This window comes from Oncorhynchus mykiss, chromosome 13 (genome assembly GCF_013265735.2).
Source record: "Oncorhynchus mykiss isolate Arlee chromosome 13, USDA_OmykA_1.1, whole genome shotgun sequence".
NCBI lineage: Eukaryota > Metazoa > Chordata > Actinopteri > Salmoniformes > Salmonidae > Oncorhynchus > Oncorhynchus mykiss.
This window is the reverse complement of record NC_048577.1, coordinates 33,444,472-33,464,395: the sequence shown is the minus strand read 5'-3', so window position 1 is coordinate 33,464,395 and position 19,924 is coordinate 33,444,472.

The following is a 19,924-nucleotide window of genomic DNA, read 5'->3' as shown; positions in this document are numbered from 1 at the left end:
AGAGACTGAAAAACAGCTTCTATCTCAAGGCCATCAGACTGTTAAACAGCCACCACTAACATTGAGTGGCTGCTGCCAACACACTGACACTGACTCAACTCCAGCCACTTTAATAATGGGAATTGATGGGAAATGATGTAAATATATCACTAGCCACTTTAAACAATGCTACCTTATATAATGTTACTTACCCAACATTATTCATCTCATATGCATACGTATATACTGTACTCTATATCATCGACTGTATCCTTATGTAATACATGTATCACTAGCCACTTTAACCATGCCACTTTGTTTACATACTCATCTCATATGTATATACTGTACTCGATACCATCTACTGTATCTTGCCTATGCTGCTCTGTACCATCACTCATTCATATATCCTTATGTACATATTCTTTATCCCCTTACACTGTGTACAAGACAGTAGTTTTGGAATTGTTAGTTAGATTACTTGTTGGTTATTACTGCATTGTCGGAACTTGAAGCACAAGCATTTCGCTACACTCGCATTAACATCTGCTAACCATGTGTATGTGACAAATAACATTTGATTTGATTTGATTTGTACGGAGCAGATCAGGGTTAAGGCCAATTCAGATTTTCAATTCAGGAAGTAAACTAACATTCAATAAAAAATAAAAAAAAAAGCTATTGTCAACAAAATGTCACTTTTTGATTCATGGAACAATTTCAAATCAACTTCCCGGATTGACTGAATCAATTAGGAATTGACCCCAACCCTGAAACGGACAACTCCAGCATCCACAGACACGTCATCAAAATGCTCTCTGTCGACGTGGCTGTCCCTGGGTTTGGCTTCATATTCTCCCTCTCCATGCTACTCCAGTGTCTTCCCTGACCAACAAAAACAAAAGGCAGAGAAGTACACTCAGAAATTATCCCGTTTGGGAACGTTGAAAACCTACTGTGTGGGCACAACAGTAGTTCGTAAAGCTACAGAGCTAAGGCTTACCTTATTTCAACCATGAGAGTTCTACAGTTCCCTAATAACAAATGACTGACAAATCACTGTACCGTGGTAAAATGTATCCAATGTTTTCAGGAAATGCAGTTAACTTGGGGGGGGGGGGCAGCTCAAGCAGGACTCAAATTCACAACCGCGCATCTGAGAGAGACAGAGCTTACAGTGGTCAACGAGCACCTAGCGCTGTGGTGTGAATGGTGCTGGTGAACACATGGTTGTTCACACCTCAAGCCGTATGTACTTTAGACACTGATGTTCATGTTTCCAGACCTTGCTAATGGCATTGGATGCCACCATTTCATGCTCTACTTATAGAAGGTTAAGCTGCTCCCCCCCCCCCCCCCCCCCCCCCCCCCCCCCCCCCCCCCCCCCCCCCCCCCCCCCCCCCCCCCCCTCAGTGTTAGGTCTAAGTACATGTACACCTGTAGTTATACATTTTCCTTAAAAATCATCTTAACGCAGTTCTCTCTGTTAGTACTATGACCATGTTCGCTTTTGTGCCCACTATTTCTCTTGGTGCTTTTCATGTCACCTGAATATAGCCTACATAAAACCCTAATGTCTGAGTTTAGCTGCCTTAGCTGTGTTTGACCCAGGCTGAGGTGTGTGTTTTATAAAGCTAGAAAAGTAACGGGGAATGCTATGGCTAACGAGCAAAGACGTAGTTGACCATTCATTCAGCCATTTTGTCATCTGAATGGACCGGAGTCAACTCTGAGTTGCAATAGGACAAGCCCAAGGTTAATGACAGGGTAAATGCAGCTATAAGATGCATGGATGTTGTACATTACCTTACGTCCCATTTAGGTCATCTACTTCCATTTACCATGGCAACCAATGCAAGAATCCTTTCTGGACATTTTTTTTGTTGTCAACATAATGACATCATCGATCCAATTAAAACTCAAGACATCCAAGCTGCTTTGTGCAGACATCACCAACAGGAGTGCACAGAGTTCACCCTTTCTCTCTCCCTCATCCCCGTCCTGGTGTGTCTGTAACATTGGGAAAGACTGTGCCTGGTACCTGTAATTGGAGCAGATTATTTTTAACTCTGCGTTAATGACAGATGCTTCTACAGTCTCCCAAATTGAAGTGTCTTGAAAGGGTGCGATTTCGCCCCCGTTCTCCCCCCCAGCCTATAATTTGTCTGGAACGTGAGGGCCTATCAAAGGGGATCCACAGGGATGAAAAACAGACCGTCTGTGAAGGGAAAAACAGCTCTACCTCTACCTCACCTGATCATCCACCTTCAGTTACTGACGGAACAAGGGATGGGATTTGATTCAAGGCTCGTGGCCCAGGAGGCCATATGCGACGCGGCAGAAAATGGTCAGTGCTGAGACGGGGACCTTTCCAGAGAATCGCATTGGCTACATTGGGATTTAAACCAAAATCTAACTGGACAATTTGAAAATAGTCAGCCAACATTAGGCTATAGGAGACAACTTTGTGCCTTGGAAACCAATTTGCAAAAATCATATGTGTAGCATGTGTAGGGGTGCTACTCCAGATGTAGGCGTTGTACGTTACAGTCCAGTAGCGGTTCACTGTGCTTTGTGGAGTAGCGTAGAGTCCTGACACAGTAGAAATGGTGGCGTCTGGCAGTAGCCTAATCGCAGCCAGAACACCTGCTGTGTAACAGAAGCCCTCGTTGGAAGCAGGCGCCGAATGCCCGCGCCTCTCAACTCTTAACAGAAGTTTGTGAAGTGTGTCTCACAGCTAGTATCTGCTGCCTGCCTGCCTGGAACATTAACCTCTGCAAGGCATACCCTGGTGCATCACTTTCACAAGACCCTCACTTATTTCTCTGGGCGCACTTCTAATATCACCTTGGTCAAACATCCCACCTCTGACACCAAAAATGGAAATGGCGATTGGGGCATTCAAACCAACAACCTACTGACAGTTTCAGATGTTTTGCCTCTTGCGAGGTTGCTAAGAATTTCAGTAATGGTTGCTATAAAACATACCCGTATGTATGGGCAGACGGGCACTGAAAAGGCAAAGATGGGAAATCATTACTGGTGATGAATAGGCATGAGCGTTCTATAGGTATTCAAGGCCTGATTGCTACCTTTCAACTAGCTTTATTTCACCTGGCAAACAACAGGGATCCTGCCAACCAATGCTGTACATTTCCCCTCCGATGCCTTCTGGTCTCAATCTAGACGAGGGCTCATGAGAGGCAACATAATTCATCAATGGATTTAAGGACCTTTCACGTCTTCGTTACTGAGTGAAATGCAAGCGTTCCAAAAGTCATAATTAGCCTTCTTTTCCCATGTCCTTACCCGCATGAAAAACAATACTGTGGTATACTATGGTATAAATTCTGTAGTGTTTTTGTGGTAGGATGTATTTATTATTATTTTTCATTTTTTTACAAATGGAACATAAGAACCTGCACTGCACTAACGACGCAGGGTCATTACTGTTGTACGAGGGAAGCTCTGCAGTAAGTGGCACCACACACTGTAAATGGAACTAGCAGGCCCCCCAATGTGATGAGGTGGCGGCACAGCGTCCATTCTAAATTCACACTTTCCATGCCGCGCTACGTAACGCAAGTCATTCATGTTCAAACATCTGCTAAAAAGCTGCAACAAGTGACACTTGAAGGGGGCTGATTTGGGGACGACTTTATGAGGATGAATGTATACAGTTATTATTTAGGGAGGGTGCCAACAAGGCTAAATGAGAGGGTATCTTTCAAACCTTATAGATGTTTTGTTGTATAAATTAACCCTGCTCTATGAAGAAACATGTACTGTATCAATTGAAATGGATGCATATTTCAACATTGTGCTTTGTATCCAAAACCTTCAGAAACATTTTCCAATGTACAGGACACCACTTCCTGCTACATAAAATCATTATGGGTAGCATGAGCGAGGCAACGCAAAAACAATTAGTAGCAAGTCCAAGAGTTTTCTGCCTATCAGCTTCTTCTAATGCAGTGGTGGCAGGACAAAAATCTCAAATTTGGACTCATCAGACCAAAGGACAGATTTCCACCGGTCTAATGTCCATTGCTCGTGTTTCTTGACCCAAGCAAGCCTTCTTATTATTGATGTGCTTTAGTAGTGGTTTCTTTGCAGGAATATGACCATGAAGGCCTGACTCACTCTCCTCTGAACAGTTGATGTTGAGATCTGTTACTTGAACTCTGTGAAGCATTTATTTGGGCTGCAATTTCTGAGGCTGGTAACTCTAATGAACTTATCCTCTGCAGCAGAGGTAACTCTGGGTCTTCCTTTCCTGTGGCGGGCCTCATGAGAGCCAGTTTCATCATAGTGCTTGATGTTATTTTTCATCATAGTTGACCTTCACGTCATAAAGTAATGATGGGCTGTCATTTCTCTTTGCTTATTTGAGCTGTTCTTGCCATAATATGGACTTGGTATTTTAGCAAATAGGGCGATCTTCTGTACACCACCCCTACCTTGTCACAACACGACTGATTAGCTCAAATGCATTAAAGAGGAAAGAAATTCCACAAATTAACAAGGCACACCTGTTAATTGAAATTCATTCCAGGTGACTACCTCATGAAGCTGGTTGAGAGAATGCCAAGACTGTGCAAAGCTGTTATCAAGGCAAAGGGAGGATACTTTGAAGAATCTAAAATCTATTTTCATTTGTTTGGCTACTCCATGATTCCATAGGTGTTATTTCATAGTTTTGATGTCTTCACTATTATTCTACAATGTAGAAAATAGTAAAAATAAAGAAAAACCCTGGAATGAGTAGGTGTGTCCAAACTTTTGACTGGTACTGTGTGTGCGCACACACACACACACACACACACACACACACACACACACACACACTTCATAGATTGTTTTAACTGCTCATTGAAGTGTGGTAAATGTGTATATTTTCCTGTTTGTTCAAAACAAGCTGTTCAGTTACTTACTACTCTGCCCCTCAGTGACTGCCAGCAGCTCCACAGGTGCATAGGCCATGCAAACATTGCTTGGATTGTGTTGCCAGCTATTTGCCATGAGGGGGAACTGAAAATTACAGATTTTTCTAGCACAAATTGTGACAGCGCAAAGTAATTGGACTGTCCTGGGTCGCTCAAATGTGAGTCCCGTCAGAACGTCTGGGTCTGCTCTCCCTCCCAATAAGCCTCTTGCACCAAATGTGCATGTAAGACTAGATCTGCTCTATCAGGTACAGATGGCGCTAAACCAAAAAGCCAACTGTAATTAACTTGTAAATAAATAATCATAACAGTCACCGGAGCCTGGGACCTGATACACCGGACAACTACAACCGACAAGAGTCGAAGGACAGAGGGATACACTAGCTAGAACTTTCTCCTCGCAGGTCTGGGAGAACAAAAAAGCCATGACGGTGGCTGGCCAATTTGATTGTTCATCAGGTTCTACTGTGGGTGAGACATCGACATGTTGTGTCGACAAAAACAGCATAAAACCGGGGGTGTAGCGCAAAGGACGATCAAATGAATTAGCCAGCTCCAGTCATTTTGAGAAACATAGAGAAATAGTTCGGTAAATTAATTTGGTTAAATTAACCAGTTATCCACATTTGATAAGCAGCTAGCTGATAGCTTGCTAGCTAGTTAACTACCATGCCAGTTTTAAGTCTCTCTAAACTAATATCTGACTAACTTGGAAATATGAAGTTATTTTAAAGTGAAAGTTAACGCTTTGTAACATTATGTTTTCAGTTAGGGTTAATGTGTTGTCACTTATTGCATTGAAATGCTTGTTGCCTTCTCCCTGTTGCGCTCGTTCATTCGTGCGCTGGCTGCTTTTTCTAGTTAGTAGGGTCTAATCAAGTGCCATTTTTTACCAAGTGCCATTTTGTGCAGCAGTGTTCATTCGGTTTTTGACGTGCATAGGTGAAATAACTGTATTTATGCTGTTGTAGAAACGCACACGTCACTTCATATACATTCTAGAAGAATCTACGGGTAGCTCGAACACCTGGTATTATATTTCTGTCATGCTGCTTTGTTGACAACTCCAGCCACCCCTCGCCCCCGGATATTCAGCCAATCAGAGGCCGCCACTGTTCTGATGACACCTTTCATGTGGTTACTTCCCATCTTCTGAGAGATGAGAACATTTTCCTCATTGGGTAATTACAGGTTCACATTACTGCACTGGGATGTTTCATTTTTCAACATTAGACAGTTAGCAGAAACTTCCAACTAGCCATTGATGTGGAGCTTGAACCCCTCTGTACAGACGCAAAGAAAATAAATCTTAAGCAACCGAGCGCACCTCCAACAGACACAAGACACAGACCCAATTTCCTGGTGCCCCGGTTCCTGTCTTGCAGATGTTCGTAAACTACATGTTGTGTGTTGAAACATATTATTAGTAGCCCCCCAGTAATGCGTATTTTCACCCCACTCCTCCAAACTGACATCCACTCGCTGCTTTTGGCAAACATATGGCTCCTGCAAAACTTCAAACGGCAGGCTTCCGTTCATAAAAACAGCAGGCTTTGAAGAGAGGCACCTTTAGGGTTTGTGGGTGCCGAGGGAAAAGCTGCATCAGTGTATTCATTAAAAGGTCTCTTATGGAGGTAATGAAAAAGCAACAGTCACCTTTTCATCACTTGCTGTGCTGGCTTGCTCTGTTCTGCAAGTCTTTGGTCTCCCTAGTGGAAAATGGTACATAATAAAAAAGAAACAATCTTCACCTCAAGCTGCTCTGAAGTGCAAGGTAGACTGAAAAGAACGTCAAGCTACGTTGGTGTGTTTTATATGGTAGCATGTAGCTGCTGTACGCTCATACAGTGCAGTCAACCCCTGATTAGTAAAGATAACCTTGGGCCTAAAATATTGCCCTAGCCATGCTAATGTTATTGATATACCTGTAGCCTCTCTGCATTATTGCCTCATTGAAATGTGCTTGCTTGCTTACATACCTACTACGTCAAATATTTCATGAGTAAGGCAAAAAAAATAAGATGAAAGTACTAGGATATAGAAGAGGCTCTTGATAATCTTTCTACTTTGCACTTGATCGTCTTTCGATTGTATGTACGTGTACTTAAAAAATATATTTTTAAGTGGTGAATTTGGCTCTAAAACCTTGTGCTGACCGAGAATCAGTCTGAGCAATATTAAAGGAGTCAACCTCCTAGGTCTGAACAATGATTGGTCTTCAAATTTGGGGTAAATGGCAAACCATAGAAGGGTATGGTGTGTGTGTGTGTGTGTGTGTGTGTGTGTGTGTGTGTGTGTGTACATATGGCAGTTGGCAAACTGAACCCCTACATTTTACTAGTAGCTTGTCATAATCATCCCTGCCCTTATGCTTTGTCCTTAGAGACCCCAAATGTAATACATCTGTCCTTCTTTAAAACCCTTTCCTGCAGTGAAATGACCTAGTGTCTTCACGGGTGGAATGTTCATATTTTTCATCATTTCATTTAATTAATTAACATGATTTAAAAAAGACTACCAAAGAAAGACTCCAAGAAACACGTTGTTTTGCCCGCTGCAGTAAAAGGTTAATAATGTGAGTAAATCAAACAACCCATTGCCCTTTGTTTCTTTCTGTGGTAAAAACAAAAATTATTTCCCCCCCAATTAAGACTAATGCTAATCTTATGTGCATCACTCAACTGAATCCAGTCTCGCAACTTTTCCACTGTCTTGTGTCCAACTTAACTCAAGAGCCTGATATCTCCATCGGTGGCTATTGTATCGTGTCAACTGCGAGAGGAGTAGTAACCTTTCTGCACTGCAGTAGAAATGCACACAGTTCATCCTCTCCCTCTTTCCATCTCTCTGAGCCAACCCGAGTCTGAGCCAACCCGACACAGTGGGACTCCACCCTTCTTAACCACCAGTATGAACTGTACAAGACACTGACCACAGAACAATAGATTACAAAGAGTCCTGTCAGGCTAGCCGGCCCTGTAAATTAATGTTTCTATTTCAGACGCTGGTGGCTCTTTGGCCAGTGCAAGGCACCAGCAGTGCTCTCAGGATAGCTGAATCCCTTACAAATTGGGATGAGAGAGTAGGTGACTAACTGGTGTGTGACTTTGTGATACTGCAGTACTACATTGAATTAGTGATCCATTTAGCATATATGGCATTTTGCATAGTGACCTACTTTCAGCCATTTTGGCAAAAGGTAAAGGTATTTGACCACTTGTGGCCTTCACTGCACATCACATAAGCTCACTAAAGACTTAAACGTGTTAAAATGGCCAAATAATAGAGGGAAATGCAGGATAACCTTTTGAATTCCACAGGCCCCTTTGAGAGTAATGAAGCCAATGGAATGAAAAGCAACAAAGCCAACAATCAAAAATAGATAGAAAAGTTAAAGCGGGATCTACAGTATCTTCTCCCTTCTTCCGAACTTCAATTCCTCCCTGATCCTGTGTTTGCATTCCAGTAATGCTACCGGTTGGTCTGCTGGCAGGGCCACGCTCAACAACAGAATGTTTCTCTGCTCCATCTGGCATCAACCGGCACGTCGGTCAACACTCCCATACAGTACATTCAGAAAGTATTCAGACCCCCTTGACTTTTTCCACATTTCGTTACAGCTTTATTCTGAAATGTATTAAATAAATAAATACAAAATCTCAATCTACACACAGTACCCCATTTTTTTGCAAATGTATTAAAAATAGAAAACAAATACCTTGTTTACACACACTTGAAGTCGGAAGTTTACATACACCTTAGCCAAATACATTTATACTCCGTTTTTCACAATTCCTGACATTTAATCCTTGTAAAAATTCCCTGTTTTAGGTCAGTTAGGATCATCACTTTATTTTAAGAGAGTTGAAATGTCAGAATAATAGGAGAGAGAATGATTTATTTCAGCTTTTATTTCTTTCATCACATTCCCAGTGGGTCAGAAGTTTACATACACTCAATTAGTATTTGGTAGCATTGCCTTAAATGGTTTAACTTGTGTCAAACGTTTTGGGTAGCCTTCCACAAGCATCCAATAATAAGTTGGGTGAATTTTGGCCTATTCATCCTGACAGAGCTGGTGTAACTGAGTCAGGTTTGTAGGCCTCCTTGCTCGCACACACTTTTTCAGGTCTGCCCACAAATGTTCTATAGGAATTGAGGTCAGGGCTTTGTGATGGCTTTGTCGTCCACAACTTTATGAAGTATGCTTGGGGTCATTGTCCATTTGCGACCAAGCTTTAACTTCCTGACAGATGTCTTGAGATGTTGCTTCAATATATCCATATAATTTTCCTACCTCATGATGCCATCTATTTGTGAAGTGCACCAGTCCCTCATGCAGCAAAGCACCCCCACAACATGATGCTGACACCCCTGTGCTTCAAGTTTGGGATGGTGTTCTTCGGCTTGCAAGTCTCCCCTTTTTACCTCCAAACATAACAATGGTCATTATGGCCAAACAGTTATATTTCTGTTTCATCAGACCAGAGGACATTTCTCCAAAAAGTACAATCTTTGTCTCCATGTGCAGTTGTAAACCGTAGTCTGGCTTTTTATGGCGGTTTTGGAGCAGAGGCTTCTTCTTTGCTGAGTGGCCTTTCAGGATATGTTGATATAGGACTCGTTTCACTGTGGATATAGATATGTTTGTACCTGTTTCTTCCAGCATCTTCACAAGGACCTTTGCTGCTGTTCTGGGATTGATTTGCACTTTGCGCACCAAAGTACGTTCATCTCTAGGAGACAGAACGCGTCTCCTTCCTGAGCGGTATGACGGCTGCATGGTCCCATGGTGTTTATACTTGCGTACTGTTGTTTGTACAGATGAACATGGTACCTTTAGGCGTTAGGAAATTGCTCCTAAGGATGAACCAGACTTGTGGAGGTCTACAATTTTTGGGCTGATTTCTTTTGATTTTCCTATGATGTCAAGCAAAGAGGCACTGAGTTTGAAGGTAGGCCTTGAAATACATCCACAGGTACACCTCCAATTGACTCAAATTATGTCAATTAGCTCATCAGAAGCTTCTAAAAGGTATGACATCATTTTTTGAAAATTTCCAAGCTGTTTAAATGCACAGTCAACTTAGTGTATGTAAACTTCTGACCCACTGGAATTGTGATACAGTGAAGTGAAATAATCTGTCTGTACACAATTTTGGGAAAAATTACTTGTGTCATGCACAAAGTAGATGTCCTAACCGACTTGGCAAAACTATAGTTTGTTAACAAGAAATTTGTGGAGTGGTTGAAAAATGGGTTTTAATGAATCCAACCTAAGTGTATGTAAACTTCCGACTTCAACTGTAAGTATTCAGACCTTTTGTTATGAGACTCGAAATTGAGCTCAGCTGCATCCTGTTTCCATTGATCATCCTTGAGATGTGTCTACAACTTGATTGGAGTCCACCTGTGCTAAATTCAACTGATTGGACATGATTTGGAAAGGGACACACCTGTCTATATAAGGTCCCACAGTTGACAGTGCATGTCAAAGCAAAACCATGAGGTCGAAGGAATTGTCTGTAGAGAAACTCCCCAAATACAGGTGTGCCAAGCTTGTAGCGTCATACCCAAGGAGACTCGAGGCTGTAATCGCTGCCAAAGGTGCTTCAACAAAATACTGCGTAAAGGGTCTGAATACTTATGTAAATGTGATTTTTCTGTAAAAAACAGTTTTTTCTTTGTCATTATGGGATATTGTGTGTAGATTGATGTGGGGGGGGGGGGGGGGGAAACAATGTAATCTATTTTAGAATAAGGCTGTAACATAACAAAATGTGGAAAATGTCAAGGGGTCTGAATACTTTCCAAATGCACTGTATAATATTCAGCTTTATGCATCAATATAATAAAGATGTTCGAAGCACAGATGTAGGATATTCATTTGAGCCAGTTTGCTAGAGCAGGAAAATAATCCTTCAGCAACAGGAAATGTGAATTTTTATGTGGATTATAATTGATTTAATGGAAATGTTTGTAGTGGTTGATACTTTAATTGCCCTTCAAAAACAAATATGAAATGACAGTGGAAATGACAAACTTCCGAAGCCTTTTTAAATCTCAACAAAAGTGGTCAAATGAAGATTCTACATCTGGTGTAATTCCTTAATTCTCGTTTTCATTGTATTCTTTGTTAATTATAGAATACAGTTTCACTGCAGACGTTAAAAATACAGTATTCAACTGCAAATAATAGCATAACAGAGATTATACAGTATGAGGCAATGAGTCATAGTAAGTGGTATTAGGTTGCATTCTTCCCCTAGCAGGCCTACTGAAATGGTAACGATGTCATCATCAGCCCTCACCTGGTCACAGTATAATAAAAGGGTGTGGTGGTGGGGTATAGGACGATAGGTCTCCGTCTTACCCAATCTGACACTAAGAATCCATCTCATTTGCATACAATTGGTTGGAGCATGCAGTAAAGTCAATATGATAATGGTATTGTCAAGAGTTACAGCATTGTAACACAATGAGAGAGATCTGAAGTCTCACATGTTGAATGTCCAGGCTTCATCGAGTTCATAATAAATAACTTATCTTCACCCTTAGATGAATAGACAGTAGCGGCTTCATCGAGTTCATAATAAATAACTTATCTTCACCCTTAGATGAATAGACAGTAGCGGTATACATTGTGTACAGTCGTGGCCAAACGTTTTGAGAATGACACAAATATACAGTTTCACAAAGTCTGCTGCCTCAGTTTGTTTGATGTTAATTTGCATCCAGAATGTTATGAAGAGTGATCAGATGAATTGCAATTAATTGCAAAGTCCCTCTTTGCCATGCAAATGAACTGAATCCCCCAAAAACATTTCCACTGCATTTCAACCCTGCCACAAAAGGACCAGCTGACATCATGTCAGTGATTCTCTTGTTAACACAGGTTTGAGTGTTGACGAGGACAAGGCTGGAGATCACTCTGTCATGCTGATTGAGTTCGAATAACAGACTGGAAGCTTCAAAGGGAGGGTGATGCTTGGAATCATTGTTCTTCCTCTGTCAATCATGGTTACCTGCAAGGAAACACGTCCCATCATCATTGCTAGCACAAAAAGGGATTCACAGGCAAGGATATTGCTGCCAGTAAGATTGCACCTAAATCAACCATTTATTGGATCATCAAGAACTTCAAGGAGAGCGGTTCAATTGTTGTGAAGGCGGCTTCAGGGAGCCCAAGAAAGTCCAGCAAGCGCCAGGACCGTCTCCTAAAGTTGATTCAGCTGAGGGATCGGGGCACCACCAGTACAGAGCTTGCTCAGGAATGGCAGCAGGCAGGTGTGAGTGCATCTGCACCCACAGTGAGGCGAAGACTTTTGGAGGATGGCCTGGTGTCAAGAAGGGTAGCAAATAAGCCACTTCTCCAGGAAAAACATCAGGGACAGACTGATATTCTGCAAAGGGTACAGGGATTGGAATGCTGAGGACTGGGGTAAAGTAATTTTCTCTGATGAATCCCCTTTCCGATTGTTTGGGGCATCCGGAAAAAAGCTTGTCCGGAGAAGACAAGGTAAGCACTACCATCAGTCCTGTGTCATGCCAACAGTAAAGCATCCTGAGACCATTCATGTGTGGGGTTGCTTCTCAGCCAAGGGAGTGAGCTTACTCACAATTTTTCCTAAGAACACTGCCATGAATAAAGAATGGTACCAACACATCCTCCGAGAGCATCTTCTCCCAACCATCCAGTAACAGTTGACGAACAATGCCTTTTCAAGCATGATGGAGCACCTTGCCATAAGGCAAAAGTGATAACTAAGTGGCTCGGGGAACAAAACATAGATATTTTGGGTCCATGGCCAGGAAACTCCCCAGACCTTAATCCTATTGAGAACTTGTGGTCAATCCTCAAGAGGCGGGTGGACAAACAAAAAGCCACAAATTCTGACAAACTCCAAGCATTGATTACGCAAGAATGGGCTGCCATCAGTCAGGGGATGTGGCCCAGAAGTTAATTGACAGCATGCCAGGGCGGATTGCAGAGGACTTGAAAAAGAAGGGTCAACACTGCAAATATTGACTCTTTGCATAAAAGCATGATATATTTGACACTTAAGAAATGCTTGTAATTACACTTCAGTTGTCACGATCGTCGTAGGGAATGGACCAAGGTTCAGCCTGGTGGGTGGGCATCTACCCTCGGTGGTGGCTCCGGACGTAGCCCCCGCTCCACCTCTGGCTCTCCCCACGTTGGTGGCACCTCTGGTGGGGGGACCCTCGCAGCAAGCCCCGGACTGGGGACCGTCGCCGGAGGCCCCGGACTGGAGACCGTCGCCGGAGGCTCTGGACCAACCCGTGGAGCAGGCACAGGATGAACCGGCTGTGGGGGAGCACTGGAGAGCTGGTGCTTATCCTGGGCATCACTCTTCCAGGCTGAATGCCCACTTTAGCCCGGCACCTCCAGGGCACAGGCACAGGTCAAACCAGGCTGTGGGGGAGCACTGGAGTTCTGGTGCTTAACACTTGCACCGCTCCTCGTGACTGAATGCCCAATTTAGCCCGGCACGTGCAGGCACAGGACGCACTGAACTGTCACAGCGCACAGACACAGTGCGCAGAGCCGGCGCAGGATACCCTGGGCCAAAATGGCTCTCCGGAGACCAAGAGCGCTGAGCTGGCACAATCTGCCCTGGCTGGATGCCCACTCTAGCGTGGCACTTGCGGAGAGCTGTCTCCGAGCACACCGGGCTGTGCATGCGCACTGGAGACACCGTGCGCTTAACCGCATAACACGGTGCCTGACCAGTACCACACACCTTGCCGTGAGCATGGGGAGTTAGCTCCGCCAACCTCCCCGTGTGCCACACCCCCCCCCCCCCCCCAATATTTTTTTGAGTAGCTTCTCGGGCTTCCGTCGATGACTTGCCTCCTCATATCGTCACCGCTCCTCCTTCGCTGCCTTTATCTCCTCCTTTGGATGGCGATATTCTCCAGCCTGCCTCCAGGGTCCTTTACCATCCAGGATCTCCCATGTTCATGAGTCCCTTTCTCCACGCTGCTTGGTCCATTGGTGGTGGGTAGTAATGTCACGTCGTCATATGGAATGGACCAAGGTGCAGCGTGGTGAGCGTACATTTTTCTTTATTTGCAAATGTCGCCAACAAAACAATAATACAACAAAAACGAACGTGAAGCTCCCTAAGGCTATACATGCACAAACGAAGACAACTACCCACGACTACCAAAAGGAAAAAAAGCTGCCTAAGTATGAGTCCCAATCAGAGACAACGATAGATAGCTGTCCTTGATTGAGAACCATACCCGGCCAATACATAGAAACTAACAACATAGAATGCCCACCCCAAATCACACCCTGTCCTAACCAAATAGAGAAATAAAACGTCTCTCTAAGGTCAGGGCGTGACATCAATATTCCATAGTAACATCTGACAAAAATATCTAAAGACACTGAAGCAGAAAACTTTGTGGAAATGAATATTTGTGCCATGCTCAAAACTTTTGGCCACGACCGTATGTGATGGAACCTCAAATGTCTTCCTATTTGTAGTCCAGGTAGTTAAAAACCCTGAACTAAATATTTGTATGTCTCAGATTAAGTCAGTTCAGTCAGAGGGCTGATTTACTGATGATAATTGAGGTCTTGTAGTGCCATTGGGTCCATCTTGCATTCCTCTCCTCCTTTCAGGGTTGGAGAGATTCCTACTCATTTTCAGTTTTTATGACGTTGCCGGGAACCACAAAGAGGATTAGACCCTTTCTAAGAGGGAACAGCTGCTGTGAAAAATCAACCTGCGCGAAGCTGGTGTTTTCAGAGGCATCCCCTCAGTCTCTTGAAAGGGCAAGGGTCCCAACACCTGTTTGCTCAAGACTGACACCCGCCCATCAACCAGTCTCCTTGTCGTTTCCTTCAACAACAGTACCAGTAGATGTTGATTAGATTCATTAAATGGAATAATATGAGGGTACATGGCTGTGCTTCAAGGGTCAGGGTTCAAGGCTCGTCATGTTCTGCGTTTTTCATAGGTAGCCTAATTCTGATCGTTGTCCCACTAATTGCTTTTTAGATCAATCACAACAGACCTTTTAAGCCCTATTAGTGAGAAAAAAATAGATCAGAATTGGGCTGCCTGTGTAAACCCACCCTTTAGAGAACCACGTGGCATAAAACAGCAAAGAATGGCACTCATAGGAATCTGATCATTAATTTATTTGTAGATAGTTCTACCTTGAAAGGTTCACATATATGGATTATTCCACTGTAACAGAGTGATGCTGAGACTCAGATTTTTCACTTTAAAAACGTACTGTATGTCAAACTAAAAGCAAAGGTTGCAAAGCTAAACAAACCAACTCTATGCACACAGACAATTTGTAACAACTCCATAGACATTTTTTTTTACAAAAACACATTTCTTGTAGAACAGTGCAGATGCAAAGTTTGGTAAACAGAATGATGACAAACAGCACAAACTGTCATTCTGTTACCAAATTTTGCATCTGCACCGTGGAATTGCCCACATGTAAATTGGCATGCATGTGTAAACTGCCCTTTAATCAATTTCTGTACTCCATTAACATGCCATTTTTAACCTAACGTGCTCCTCTGTGGTTTTTGACATTATCATGCAGGCTTGGGGTCAATGGCATCTCAATTTCATCACTGCCATTGCATATCTAAGTGAAGCGCTGCAGCTCTTAAAAGCCACATATGAGGCATTTTGGTTGGCCAAGAGATGAAGATCCTTTTTTAATGCTGGTTCTTGACAATGGCGAGATCATTGAAGCCTCTGCATTCTCTCTGCATCGCTCTCGCCCTCTGACTGAACGCTCATAATTACAGCCCTATTCGTTGCAGCTTCCCAGCGCTCTTCGCGCTGTCTTTCCACCATCAACAGTCCATGGCCAAACACTCGTAGGCCTAAATGTCTTTCCTTCCTCGTTTTCTTCATCCCTTCCTTCCTGAGGTAAAAGCAATATGGCTGCAGCAGCCACAAGCTATAGCAGCGATGTCCATCACACGGCTTTTACACATTCATATATCGTCAGGAGAATAGGGCAATGTTGCCCCACTTCTGACCCCCTGAAAGTAATTTATTTCCTGAGTAAACACAAGTATTAATCTGGCAAAGGAATTCTAAACATTTTCTGGACCAGCTTTTCTCTCTCTCCCTCTACCCACATCATAATGCTAATGCTGCCAGAGCGGAGGGCTGCAGGCTCCTAACCAACTGTGCTATTTTATGTGTTTTTTGCATTGTTTGTAACTTATTTTGTGACCAAAAAGAGCTTCTGGACATCAGAACAGCGATTACTCACCTCGAACTGGACGAAGACTTGATATTTAAGGAGTCTGACGCGAAGGATATACTGCTTTCTCGAGACCAGGCCCAAATCCCGTCATTCGCGTGAAGAAAATACTAAGAAAAAGGGCCGTGGAAGTCGGGATGCCTTGTGAGAATTCGTAGGCAAGTGAGGACAAAATTCAACTACCATCAGTACTATTGGCCAAGGTGCAATCACTGGAAAATAAACTAGATGATCTACGATTAAGACTATCCTACCAACGGGACATATAAACGGTAATATCTTATGTTTCACCGAGTCATGGCTGAACGACTACACGGATAATATAGAGGTGGCTGGGTTTTCAGTGCATCGGCAGGACAAAGCAGCTACATCTGGTAAGACGAGGAGCGGGGGTGTGTGTCTATTTGTCAATAACAGCTGGTGCGCGATGTCTAACATTAAAGTAGTCTCGAGGTATTCATCGCCTGAGGTAGAGTACCTCGTGATAAGCTGTAGACCACACTATCTACCAAGAGAGATCTCATCTATATTATTCGTAGCCGTCTATTTACCACCACAAACCGATGCTGGCACTAAGACCGCACTCAACGAGCTGTACAAGAAAATGCTCATCCAGAAGCGGCACTCCTAGTGGCTGGGGACTTTAATGCAGGCAAATTTAAATCTCTTCTACCAGCATGTCACATGTGCAACCAGAGGAGAAAACAAATAATTTAAAAAATAAACTCTACACCAGCTTTACTCCACACACAGAGACGCGTACAAAGCTCTCCCTCACTCTTCATTTGGCAAATCTGACCATAATTATATCTTCCTGATTCCTGCTTAGAAACTAAAAATTTGAGCAGGAAGTACCAATGACTCGCTCAATACGGAAACGGACAGATGACGCGGATGCTACGCTACAGGACTGTTTAGCTAGCACAAACTGGAATATGTTCCGGGATTCATCCAATGCAACTGAGAAGTATACCACCTCGGTCACCGGCTTCATCAATAAGTGTCTATCGACGTCGTCCCCACAGTGACCGTACGTGCATATCCGAACCAGAAGCCATGGATTACAGGCAACATCCGCACCGAGCTAAATGCATTGAAGGAGCGGGACACTAATCCGGACTCTTAAGAAATCCTGCTACACCCTCAGACAAACCATGAAACAGGCAAAGCTTCAATACAGGACTAAGATTGAATCATACTACACTGGCTCTGATGTGGCAGGGCTTGCAAACTATTATGGACTACGAAGGGAAACCCAGCTGCAAGCTGCCCAGTGACGCCAGCCTACCAGACGAGCTAAATGCCTTTTATGCTCGCTTCGAAGGCAAGCAACACTAAAGCATGCATGAGAGCACCAGCTGTTCCGGACGTCGGTGTGATCACGCTCTCTGTAACCCGATCTGAGCAAGACCTTCAAACAGGTCAACATTCACAAAGCCGTGGTCCAGACGGATTACTTGGACGTGTACTCAAAGCATGCACCAACTGGCAAGTGTCTTCGCTGACATTTTCAACCTCTCCCTGACCGAGTCTGTAATTCACTGCCCTTTCCCACATGGACAAAAGGAACACCTATGTGAGAATGCTGTTCATGGACAACAGCTCAGTGTTCAATACCAAAGTGCCCACAAAGCTAATCACTAAGCTAAGGACCCTGGAACTAAACACCTCCATCTGCAACTGGATCCTGGACTTCCAGACAGGCCACCCCCAGTTGGTAAGGGTAGGCAACAACACATCTGCCATGCTGATCCTCAACACTGGAGCTCCCCAGGGGTGCGTGCTCAGTCCCCTCCTGTACTCCTGGTTCACCCACAACTGCATGGCCAAACACGACTCCAACGCCATCATTAAGTTTACTGATGACACAACAGCGGTAGGCCTGATCACTGACAACGATGAGACAGCCTACAGGGAGGTGGTCAGAGAACTAGCATTGTGGTGCCAGGACAACAACGTCTCCCTTAATGTGAGCAAGACAAAGGAGCTGAATGTGGACAACAGGAAAAGGCGGGCCAAACAGGCCCCCATTAACATTTGATGAAGATGTAGTGGAGCGGGTCGAAAGTTAAGTTCCTAGGTTTCCACATAACCAAAGACTCCAGTCACCCAAGTCATAGACTGTTGTCTGCTGCTGCACGGCAGGCCATACCGGAGCGCCAAGTCTAGGACCAAAAGGCTCTTTAACAGCTTCTACCCTCAAGCCATAAGACTGCTGAACAATTACTGAAATGGCCAACAGGACTATTTACATTGACATTTGTTTTTGCACTGCTGCTACTAGCTGTTTATTTTCCATGCATAGTCACTTTACCCCTACCTAAATGTACAAATTACCTCGCACATTGACTCGGTAACTCCCTGTATTATAGCCTCTTTATTGTTATTTTATTGTGTTACTTTTTATTTATATTTCTTGAACTGCATTGATGGTTAAGGACTTATAACTCTAAGCATTTCACAGTAAGATCGCTGACCTGTTGTATTCGGCGCATGTGACAAATACAATTTGATTTGACATACAGAGAGCTAAACCAAGGAAAGGGTCTTGAATTACAGGCTTGTAGTTTGACTTTTTAACTTGAGATGTTTGACGCTTTTGCTTCTCAATAGTAGCCCTGTCACAACTCCGCCCAATATTTTGGGTATGCATTTCCCTCTGGAGACATTGGTGGCCATCCGCTCGCCATAACCACAATTTTACAGGGCGTGAAGAGTTCCAGTAATTCCAGGGAGTGAGAGCAGACAACATTGTGGCTTTTGCGGTTTCACTTGACATTCATACTGCACTGCAAGTTTCAGCAATGCTTATTTTCGACCATCATTTGCAAATAAATTCATTAAAAATCATACAATGTGATTTTCTGGATTTTTTTTTCTCGTTTTGTCTGCCATAGTTGAAGTGTAGCTATGATGAAAATTACAGGCCTCTCTCATCTTTTTAAGTGGGAGAACTTGCACAATTGGTGGCTGACTAAATACTTTTTTGCCCCACTGTACAAGCCAATCAAGGAAAAGGTGCACTATACTTAATTTTTTTAATTTGTATTTATTTTACCATTATTTAACTAGGCAAGTCCGTTAAGAACAAATTCTTATTTTTCAGTAACCAATGTATAGTTGCAGTTCAGTCTTTGTTGTTTACCATTCAACATAAATATTCGGTCTTCCATCAAATTACGTTTCTATTTCAATGTGCTGATCGACAAGTGACGCTTACATTGCATCATCAAAAATAAAGCAAGAAGGCTTACATTTACACAATGTAGGGTATTTTACGCACGTAAAAAAATAATCACAAAACTACAAAGAATTTCATTGATCATTGTAGACATATAGCCTATCAAACATGCGGTTGGTCTGAGTGAAATTATCTTTAGGACGGATAATTTGGTCGTAACGGCCATCTCATTCCCACAATTGCCGGGATGGCTCGCCATTGGCCCTGTAGACTGTCATTGGACTGTACAGCAGTCCATCCTAAATGCCACATATCCAAATGGAGGGTTCATTCACGCAAAGCTAGCTCCCCTTTCTTACAGAATTTCCATCATTATGAGAAGCCAATCATGCCCATTCTGTTTTCAATAAGGGCACAATGCACTTGTAATTTAGTCCCACATACACCTGATTCAGAACTCAAAATGATGAGGTGGCGCTTTCTATCTCAGAGAAAGCATTCCATCGTCATCCTCGTAAAAAAAAAAAGACAGACGCATTTC